This window comes from Pelophylax lessonae, assembly GCF_965119305.1.
Source record: "Pelophylax lessonae genome assembly, chromosome: 6".
In the NCBI taxonomy this organism is placed as follows: Eukaryota; Metazoa; Chordata; class Amphibia; order Anura; family Ranidae; genus Pelophylax; species Pelophylax lessonae.
In genome coordinates, this window is record NC_138773.1 from 105,164,947 (window position 1) to 105,177,133 (window position 12,187).

The window sequence follows — 12,187 nt, forward strand, 5'->3', positions numbered from 1 at the left end:
AATTAGAGTATTGTTGTTTTTATTCACACTGACCTGGGGCCCTCTCTCTTTTTTTGCAGGCTCCTCTTCTGTACTGAAATTGCTTACCCTGATTTATTTGCAAACAAACAATTTAACCCCCGTCTCCCTTCCTGCAATCAACAGTATATCCTCCTCCCCCCAGAGGCTCCAGTACATTGAAGCTGTTGTTGCTGTTCGGCATTAATTGCCGGGGAAAAGAGCTCATTGGCTCTGTATTTACTGCTTGGCCCAACATAATCTGTGCTTATGATGGGCAACACAACAGGAACAAAACAGCAACAAAATAGGAAGATATGATGAATTACAAAGTCATGATGAACAGTCGCATGACATGAAACACAGTAACTAATATACAACTGCACTCTGGGAACACACACATTTTTGTCAAACATTTAGAGGTATGTATCTTTGAAGTGTATCAAAACCAAAAATGTAATCTATTGAAGAGTACAAATACTAAACTCTAAGGAGGAGCAACGTTGTTACACTAGGCTGCTTTCCATATTTGGACTACATTAGGAAAAATTAGCTGAGGGAAGGGTTTGTGAAAAAAAAGTTTATGCTTAAAAAAACTCAAAGAAGCTCAATAAAACGTGCAAAAGAGCACAAAAAAAAAAAGTATCCTTCACCTTAACCCCTTTCCTGTTCAAGTTTTCTGCAAATAAAATCCACAAAGAGTTGTCAGTGTGCGAGAAAGTGTGACTATAGCAGGCAGCCTCTGTATTAGAATGGAAGACATGGGCATATTCTCAGTGGCCCCTCCTGGGGTGAGAGTTAAACATGATTAGGTATTGAAAACGATCACAACTTAACCTTACCTACCACATTTATGTTGGAAAGTGAAAAGCCTCTACTTCTTTAGTACATTACCCCCATAGCATTCTCACTACAGCAGGCTTGGTTGTAGCAAGTGTAATGGTATCGTGCGTTGGGACCCCAGTTTGTCAGGCAGCCATTTTGTTTAAAGCTGTCGCAAGCAACCATCTTGTCAAGCCACCAATTTGTGTGAGAGAGTTCTGCCATGACCGTTACAAAGCAAGCTCTCTCACACAGCCTGTCACCCAACCCCCTCGTGTAAATTAACTCCCTGGGTCACTGAACATTAGTATGCAAGCTTAAAACAGAGCTGTTATCTTAACACGTCCTGGCAGGCCAGGTTGTAAAACCTTATCTGAGAGCAGATGTCCACAACAGGCTGTGTGAAATTCCACAGCAAATTGGTCACTAGGAAAATGACCACAGTTACACACAAATTCATAACTTTTTACCCAAACATGACACATTAACAAAAAGTATATATTTGAATGCCAGATAAAATACCGATCAAATTAAGATCAAACATGATCACGTTCATTCCAAGGGAAGACAAGCTAGCGATCAGATGCCTTACAGGTCAGAGGTTATTCCGAGATAACCCGTGTTTAGTGTCTGTGGATCATAAATTCTATGCCGTACCATAAAATACCCGTTTCAAGAATGTAACTATTACATATTTCGAGATATGAGTTCTTTTACTAATCTGTCTAAGCGGGAGGTGTCTTAGCATTTTGTGAGCCTCCAGGGCCGCCCATGGCCCAAGTGTTTATTGGTCAAGTACTTCTGGTGACACCCCCTGGGGGTCAGAGAAAAAGAGAGAGCTGATGGAGCTCTCAATCCTCATTCTACCATCCAAGCAGTAACATCGCTCAAGGGATGGACCGATCACCCTGTTCAGCTTCTGAAACGAAGATACACTTGGGACTTTTGAATGCAAGTATTTCATTTCTAATCCTTTATCTATTCTCCTAAATTGCTGTATTGTGTCTCTATTTCTTTGTAACCCATTTTTCTGTAAATATTTTTATTTGCACCAATCTTAACCTTTATTATAATTAAACCTTATTTTGAAAAGTGTTACTTTGTCTCTAAGCTCTTAAACGCAAGCTAACCAAAAACCTGCCTCTTGGAAGAGCGCTACTGTTTAGGATAAATCCTCCAGACCTTCCTGTCTGCAGTGACAGCGCGTGCTACGGATGATTATTCTAAAGTCATAATTGGTATTTTTAAAATTACGAGCGTCCTCTGGGCTCATTATAACATAGAGGTGGTGGCAGAGAAAGGGTTAATTGTTTAATTAGCCCGGTGACAATCGCTCTCAGTCTGCTGGCATCTAGATTGTGGTCCCGCAAGCTGGACAATCTGTGTGCCGGGTGCAGCTGAGAGTGGCATTGTTACACAAGTGACGGCAGGGTGTGAGATTGCTTGGTCTTTGGTCACGAGTTTGATGAGAAGGCCAGGGGTCTGATACCCGCCACCGTCACAGTAAGGTCAAATCTAATTGATTGTTTCTTTTGTATTTACTAATGTGTAGAAATATACAGAAAAAATATGTGACTTTAGAAACCCTTTAGATTTTGAAAAAAAAAAAGGCTGTCAGAAAAATAAATACATACATCTCAGTAAGATTCAATAAAAAAAAAAAAAAAAAAAAAAAGCTATGGAAAAATAGATAGTGGCAGAAACTGTTAAATTGGAAGTAAACATCTCTGACTTTTACCTATAGGTAAGTATATAATAAGGCTTATCTATAGATACTGTAAATATTTCCTAACCTTGTCCTGTTCTGTAAGTGGCGGCTCCCGTCCGCATGCCAGAGTCCGCGAACCCGAAAGGAAGACCACATGAAGATGAAAGACCTCTCAGCGATGACAGCTCAGCACTGGAGGGCTTGGTTTTCAGATAAGTTTTACATAATTCACATAATGGGCTAGTATGCAATGCATTCTAGCACATTATGGCTTTACCTTGCAGGTTGAAAAAAAAACACACACACACAGCGGTTTACTACCGCTTTAAGTGCTGTAGCCATTTGACACCAGTGCCAAGAGAGAAGATAGACAAGTTGGGCAAGTGCACAGGGTTTATTGAAAATACGGTGCAAACTGCAATCAACACTGAATCTATGCGCCACAGTGTCTATATAACTTTCCAAATGACTGCAAGTCATATAATAAATGCATTAAGCACATTCCCCCTAGTGTTCTTGCAACAGAAAAGGCAAAGCAGCTATACTGACTTCTTTTTACACTGCTTGCTGGTCAGGTCTATAAAACTCCCAAGCTTTTTCAAAATGAAAGAGGAAATGCATGGACCAAAAGCATGAAGACAGTTTGCACAGAAAAGTTAAAGTGGAGTTCCACCCTATTTTTATACTTACCTCCATCTTCTCGCTCCGGGTCACCTGAAAAAGAAATGGATAATCGCATATTTTTTTTTTTTTTTACTTACCTCGTAGCGAAGAAAATATACTTACCTTACTTCCTTCTTCCTCCTTCCTCGGCCGCGGCCCGTCGTCACTTCCTGGCTCTGCAATGATTCCTGGGAGCTGGACGTCATAGCTCCCAGGAATCATTGCGCCTGCACCGGCCCCGACGTCAGTTCCGGGTCGCGCGCGTCATCCCCTTCTAAACAGCTTCTGGGCATGCCCAGAAGCTGTGGAGGGGTGACGCGCGCGACCCGGAAGTGACGTCGGGGCCGGCGCAGAGCATCGTGGGACCACAGAAGGCGGAAGAAGACGCCGAAGAGGACGCGCTGGCTTCAAGCTGCCCACATCTGAGATGGCAGCGCTGGACAAGACGTTTGCAAGGTAAGTATTTCGTCTTGCAGGTAAGTGCAACCCGGGACAGATCAGAGGCTAGCCATTGTGGAATGCACTAGCCCTGACTTTCCCGGGGGTATTAAAAAAAAAAAAAACAAATCCAGGGTGGAACTCCGCTTTAACGTTCTGCAGGTGACTAAGCTCAGATTGTTGTAATGTTTTAATTTCCAGGAACAGGAAACTACTTTTAAATATGCATGGGCAAGTTTGTCATATTTTGTCATATTGTCATATTTTGCCAAAGGCTTGACTAAAGACTTTTCCAGTCAGTAAAAGTAGAATGAGAAAATTGTACTTGACCTTGCTGATATGGGAAAAGCTCTAGTCAGTGTTGCCTTCATTGTTTCTGAAGTGGCAATGAACTTTCATGCTCTACACTGCTAATTCTATGAATTGTGGATCACCAACAGAAATGGAGACAATTTGCATACTCACATACTCAAACATTAGCAATGGGTGATAAACTGTGGTGCACCAACACTCTAAGGCAGAATTTTTCAACCAGGGTGCCCAGGCACCCTGGTGTGCCCTGAGGTTTGTTCAGGGGTGCCTTGGCAAATGCCTAAAAATTGCCTAAAAATGTATACTAGTCAGTAAATGGATCAAGCCTGCCTTTTAGTTACACAAAACTAAAGGTTTTTATTGTGCACCATTTCAACCTTCCAGCAAATTGGCATCCTAACAACAAGTGATATCATCAGTGTTGATAAAAAAGGTGTTGATAGACTGCACAACATCCTTGTTTGACCCTCCCCTGCCCCTCTTCACCAACACTGGGGTCACATTATCTGAGTGATGGAGAGAAACTAAGGGAGAGAAGAAACTCTGGAATACTAGTCTGTACTAGTGTGCAAAAGGGTATTTGCTTTGGAAGAATAAATCACACATTTTAGAATGGGGTGCCTCGAGACTAGCCATCATTTTAAATGGTGCCTGGAGATTGTCCATAATTATAAAGGGTGCCTTGACTGAAAAAAGTTTGAGAAACACTGCTCTAAGGGCCCATTTAAATCAGTAGGCATGCTTCATAGTGGATATAATGCAGAGCGTAGTTACAATACATCACAGTGCCACAAGGCAAAGGTGTGAAGCCAACCCTCACATTTATAGTGTTATGCCCCGTACACACGTACCGATTGTCGGCCGCAAATATTCGGCCGCCGACCGATCGGCCGATTGTAGGCTTGTTAGTATGATGCTTCCGACAGCCGACAGCGCATTTTCGGCCAAACAGAATCTGTCGTGCAAGCATTAAAATTTTTGTAGGCCAACACCAGAACGGCCGATTGTTCGCCAGTCAGTACAGAATTCGGCCGACAATCAGCAGATTTGCAAGACTGGGCATGCTCAGAGAAGAAAAAACACAGGGAAAGTTAACCATCACATGACATCACTTCTGCAGTCGGCGGACAAAATTTGTGTGCAGTCTTTTGCACTTTTCAGCGGACACGACAGCCCTGGACAAAAGACGGCCGATCGGTCGGCCGACGATCGGTACGTGTGTACGAGGCATTAGTCACTTACTTTCAGTTTTGTGTACGCTGATTTTCACCATTTCGCCAAAAAAAAGCACAATTTAAAATGCACAAATATTTGTTATTGATTACCCGAATACAGTTTTAGGTTTAGTAGGAATTGTATAAGTTATGTTGTGTTTGTGTGTTTTAGTAATGATAATAGAGTAATATTAGTAAAATATCAGTTAAATCAACCTTTGTGCAACTATCATGCGACCTACAAAATCTATAGCACCATCTTTTTATTATCCTGTGCTTTCAGAACATTTATGGTTGAGAGGGGTCTTTTGCAACTCCAACAGCTATACAAGAAAAATCAAAAAGGGAAATACTTAAACTAAAGTCAAAACATTTTCTTTAGGTTTGGATAGAGAATTTTTACACAAGCAAGCAGTCACTTCCAGCGCTATGGGGTCCTCTGTGGTTAGCTGCAAGATGAGCAACAGCAATCCCAAAGGTTACGCGGGTGCAGCCTTCCTCAGACGGGGTGATCCAAAGTGAAACTACAAAAAAAATGGACAAGAAGGCTCACGCACCTAGTGCATTACCAAATACAATTATTTTAGTAAAAAAAAAAAACTGCTAAAAATGAATACTCACAAAGTAGCAACTGGTAAAAGCCAATGAACCACACTATGCCAAGCAGTGCAGATGTACATACTCCAAATAAATCATAGGGGTGTATGGCTGACACATTTCTGGGGTGCACCCCCTTTCTCAAAGCTAGGCAGTCCACTCTTATTGCTGTCAGTGTCCCCATTAGGGAGATTCATTCTCTCCAATGGTCCTGTTTACCATTATCATTAAAGTGAAAGTAAAAGAAAATGCCAAATTTTAGGTTGTCCCCAGAAAAGTAATAGAGGGGAATCTTTCAATAGGGACGGTAGTTCTGGTGGACTGGGGGTCCCCAAAGGATTCCCTTAATTTGCAGGGATTACCTCTCACTTCATATTTTGGCTACGGGGCAGGAATTGAAGTAAAATCTCCCCTATGGGACACAGATGACAAAAAAATAAATCATTGAGGGTTACAACTCTCCCTTGCCCCAAAATGAAAAAAGTAAAAGAAATTGCCAAATTTTGGGTTGTCCCAAGAAAAGTAATAGAGGGGGAATCTTCCAATGGTGACGCTAGTTCTGGTGGACTGGGGGTCCCCAAAGGATTCCCTTAATTTGCAGGGATTACCTCTCACTTCATATTTTGGCTATGGGGCAGGAAGTGAAGTTAAATCTCCCCAATGGGACACAGATCACAAAAAAATAAACCAATGAGGGTTACAACCCTCCCTTTCTCCAAAATGAAAAAAAAAAAAAACATTTTGCCTAAAGTTCCACTTTAAAAATAGGTTCTGGCCACCTAAAGTTAAAGCTATAGCTGCAACAGCTTTGATAAGAGTCCCACCTGGCATTGAAAGATTTATCATAAGGACAGAAACAGAAGCAAGCATTTATTGGTCATTAATAAAATTGCTTATTTGATTGTTAGGGCTCGGATCACACTGCCGCGACTTGGGATCCAACTTGTGAGGCCCCAAGTCGCATGACATGTGAAATCTCATGTTAGTCAATAAGAGCTGTCCTAATTAGCACTACTGAAGTCGCTCCGACTTTAGAAAAAGTTCCTGTACTAATTCAAGGAGACTTCTATCCAACTTTTGCCCATAGACTTTAATTGAGATCGCCTCCAAGTCAGATCCTCATCTATATTAAGTGATTTGGAGCCTGCATTACAGGAATATTACCCAGGCATTCCTGAAAGTCGCTACTAAAGTCGCATCAAGTTACATCAAAGTAGTACTCAAATCAAGTGTGTTTACAACAGCTGACTGTTCTTCTCTCTCAGCGGGGAACGATCGCGGGTGTCAGGCCGCAATCAGAGCCGCCTGACACACGCATCGGCTTCCCCGCTGACGAGCGGGGGCAGGAGCGCACTCGCCCCCTAGCCTCCTGAGAGTAAGCGACGTATACCTACGTTGCTTTTCCCAGGAGCGGCTGCCTGCCGCAGTATATCTGCAGTGGGCGGTCGTAGAGTGGTTAAATAAGACAGGTTCCACATTCATACTCCTTTAACATACTTTACTTTTTTTTTTTTTTGCCATAGCTCAGCATGATGAAGACAGTTTGAACATTATCTAAGAAGGTTGTAATTGGAACACCTGTTTCTAAGTTCATAGATTAGAAGTGGTGATACATTTAACAGGGTATTTAAAGTGGTTGTAAAGTCACTATGCATAATTACTAGAATTCCCTCTGTTATAGCAAGCTATGTTGTACATTGTATGTGTTTGTTTAAAATTATGCAGATGAATACCTTATTTCAGAGCGCCGCTGTGTGGTCACATGACCTCCTCCAGCTCTCCTTCCCTGATCTAGGGACTACAGCGGGAAAGGCTGAGATTCCCCTATGACCTCACCCTGGAGGAGAGTGGTGGGAGGTCACGTGACCGCACAGCGGTGCTCGGAAATAAGGTATTTAGCTGCATCATTTTAAACAAACACATACAGTGTGCAACATAGCTTGCTATAACAGAGGGGGTTCCAGTAATTATACACAATGACTTTACAGCCACACAATATAGCAGCAGAAAGGGCGGGAAGCAGATCTGCTCTCACATCACTAACTACTGAGCTGACAAGCAGGGAGGGAGGGGGAGAGGGAGAGACTGCAGGATGACGGAGGCACGTAAACTGACCATGCTATCATGTATCAGCAGTCATGATTACCATGCTCAGCACACCTAGGGAGATACAGTAACAGGTAGGATCAACCAGGTATTTTAAAGTATAGAACTGGAAAATTACACTGTAGAAGCACTGTGCTGTATATCGTGCTTTAAGGGAACAGGATCTTTTTTTTTTTTGTTAGGGTTACAACTATTTTAAGTTTTCCATGTGACAAGTTTGCAATTTTGTTTAAATAGGTTACAGTATAAGAATAAATATACCCTAACCATCTTTGTGTCCTTTGTTTAAATGTATCTATAGGCACTGTTTGAATGAAGATCTAATGTTTGCCTGTTTAAATATGTTGAAAAAGTCAACAATTCCCATGGGATGTAGACTTATAGATATTTATTACCTTTTACGGGATTTACAGTACTGCCCCTTCCGGATGAAAGAAACAAAGATGACACAATCTTCATAGGATTTGTCAAGAATGGAGATTTAGATATTTTATTAGTATCATCCTGTTATTCTGGCATTCCTACTAGGAAGGTCTGATGAGATGTTGACCTGCATTGTATTTTTTGAGATTATAATGGTCATGTGTCCATAGGTTTTTATTACTTATATTTGCAAACAAAATTATATTTTTTTACAGATATGTGTATGTTGTGCAATAATCCTAAATGCCTAGGCAAAGTCTCCTGTCTGGAGGGACTGGAAACCCTGGATACCTTGCATGCTCAGTTGCAGACTTGAAAGTTGTGTGACAAGTTGTGTGACAAGGGCACATCCCTTTTATGCACTGTGGCCATGAAGCTTGCTTCCTCTTTGGGAATCCCTTAATGTTACAAAGTATTTATTTGAGGAAAGTTGCTGGAAGTATAAATGGTTTTCTATATGGTCTACCTAACAGAAAAATGAATGCTCGGGCAGGGGAGGGCTGGCAGCCTTAGGCCTGGGGGGGCAAGCCCCGTCAAGTGGCCCATTGAACCATCAAATCAGCTCACCATCCATGCCCACCTGGTTTCATAACAGATATTGGTGTTATGAATCAAGACAAACATAATGTAATGTGGTAACATCATTTAATGTTAATAGCAAAAAAGGAGGTTTAACAAAAATACATGACATCACGCCAGGCGGGGCCTAGGAAGCTCCTGTCGGATGGAGATCACTCTGCCTGACAGGGAAGTGACCATGTTAGTATTGTGCCAGCCGGGTACAGGAGCGTACTCTACACACTCATACCGTGCCGATGCAGATCTGCAAATATTACATTGTGTAGCAGCGACCGGCAGCTGTATACAGTGTCTGGCCCCTACATTTGTCCAGCCCTGAGTGTGGCCTTTTTACCCAGCATCAGAGTGGCCCAGGGGGAAATTGCCACTCAGCCCCCCTCCCCAGTCCTCCCCTGTGCTCGGGTAAATAATACACAAGTAAGGAAAGCAGCCACACTAGGATTTTATGATACAAAAAAACCCATAAACATATACTGTATTTTCTGGCGTATAAGACTACTTTTGAATCTCCAAAAAATCCTCCAAAAATGGGGGGTCGTCTTATACGCCGAGTATAAAATCTCCAAGGTACCCTAAGTATAAGTATTACCCGTAGATGTGATCTCTCAAGACGCTGGCTGTGTGGGAATCCTGTACCGGAATACCGTATGTACCGTAGCTTCGGCTACATACAGTATACCGCGCTAAGCCAATCACGGAGAGCGATGTATTCTAATATTGAATGCAGAGCCTGCTCAGATTGGCGGAGTAACATCAGCCCGCCTCTCTGACTCTGCCAATCCGAGCAGGCTTTGCATTAAATAATAGAATACATCGCTCTCCGAGATTGGCTCAGCGCAGTATACTCTATGTAGCCGAAGCTACGGTACATACGGTATACCGCTACAGGATTCCCACACAGCCAGCGTCTAGAGATTACATCTATCGCTAATACTTATACTTAGGGTACCTTGGAGATATTATGAGAGATTACATGTATTACAGTACTTGGGGTACCTTGGAGATCTATGAGAAATCTGATGTTTTTCAATGGTGTTGCCTTGCTTCGGAAGGGGGGTAGTCTTATACGGCGAGTATAGCCCAAAACCTATGTTTTAACTTGAAAATTAGGGGGGTCGTCTTATACGCCCAGTCTCTTATACGCTGGAAAATACGGTACCAAAGAAATATATCTCCTCGCTAAGTAAGGTTGGAATACTCAGCAACAGTTTCTTAGAAGTAAGAAGAAAAAAAACACTCACACAGCATAAAAAAGCATTAGGCCCATTTAATTTAAAAGAGAATTTAAATGCACATTCACTTCAAAGAAATAGCCGCTAGGCTACAAAGGCATATAATAAAAGGGCGTTGCTGTGGGCGTGGCAGTTCATTCCCGGCCGACAGTCAAAACTCAGCATTCGTGATAACATCATCGCCTGTAGGCTGCATTTTACGCGTTTCGTTATAGATGACGTATTCAGAGGAAGGGGCTTCCTTTTTTTTTTTTGACATTTCACTTACAGTATTTATGAACTTGATGATTTCCACATTTTTTTTTCACTTATATTTATTGTGTTAGCCAATGCTTGATTTTATTGTATAGTGATGCACCTATTTCTCTAGTGTTTTTCTATATGGTTTATTTATCAGCAGCCACTCTATTTGTGTTGAGTGCCCTCCGTTGTTCTACATCTGTTAGTTTTATATCATTGAGATAGTCCCTTGTACACTATTAGCAATATATGGTCCTGGTTGTTGCCCAACCCTTCATGCTCCTTATTGTCCCAGTGCCTGCCCAGGGAGTTTCCTGCATGCTAACCATACACATATATTCGAGTTACCACTACTACTTTCCTATATGTGTCCTTAAGAAGCAGAAATTAGAAATGCGTGGACCCATGAGGACTCATTTCCACATTTTCCACACATTCTATTATATTGATAAGGCATTAGTTATCTATTTCTGTGTTTTTAACAAACAATTTTGTAATAACGTTTGTCCATACTCCTATATGTTGTAATGTGTGTTCCATTTTGTGCTAGTAAAGTCCAATGCATTTTGGTTTTTGGATTTGATTTAGATAAAAATATATAGGTATAAATTATCTATCTGTATCTATCCAAAGCTTAAAGTGTTACTTAACCCACAGCAGTAAAATCAGTCTGTACATGCTTGCTATACTCACTGTGAAACCTAAGGGCTTAATTCTCTGCATTGTGTAAAAAGGCTGTTTGATCCTGTCTTCTCTGATCCTCCCCTTATTCCACTGTCCCCAATCCATCTGCTGATAGAACAGAACTCACTCTGCACATGCTTAGTTTGGTGTGTATTGCTATAGAGTTTTTTTTTCTTTTTTCTTGGGAGGATGCATGTGACAGGGCCAATCAGCACTGTCCAGACAGAGGGTTAGGGGTCCTGAAGCCTCATAGGATAGTCAGAGTAGAATGAAAACTCCTCCTAAAAGCTTTAACCAGACATTGATAGAAGTCACAAGGCTGCTATCTACTGCTGATGAAAAAAAATGTTTTTAGCTTTTTATATTTACTAAAACTATTGCATTTTCATGTTCTGTGTACTGTGGCAGACCAGATATAGTGAATGCTGGGCCCAGAGTTTTGTAACACTTTAAGGGCTGCTTTTTAGTTATAAAAAAGTACAGATTTTTTTAAAAAGTATTCAGTTCCTGCATATTGTAACACACCAGAAATGTATTCATGTAGACTTGCACTCTTCTGTTTCATGTGAAGCATGGTTTATACTAATAGCCTCCCTTTAAAACTAGTCATTTTGGAACCAAACGCATATTTTCCTTTTTTGTGGTCATTTACAAGGCGGTACCTGCGATCAGACTGGACCTATAAAACCTCTACAGACATGCCATTTTTTCTGAAAGTCATGTGGTAGATTTTTTTTAAAAGTGTACTGTCGCTACCTCCTTCCAGAATTTGCGAGGTCACGACTTGTTATATTCGAGAGGTGTTCAAGCCAAACCAGGACTTTTGAGTTTGAAACTGCATTTATTTTTTTTTACATACTCCTATGCTACATTTATACATTTTTCCCAGTATTTAACTAATGCCTTCAGCATAGCTCATAAAGCTTCAGCATATAAACATTTGTCAGTAACCCTGAACCACCCTAGGACATAAAAATAAACATAGTGCAGCGCAAATAAATGAACATAAAAGAATTTACACTGCCTCGCCAAATAAAAGGTCGCCACTTGGAATTAACTAAGCAACTAACTAAACCTATTGGATAGTTACTGCATGTGCCCAAAGAATGGGGTCAGCTGACTACCTGAATATACTGAATGACCAGATTATTCCATCAATAGATTTTTTTTTC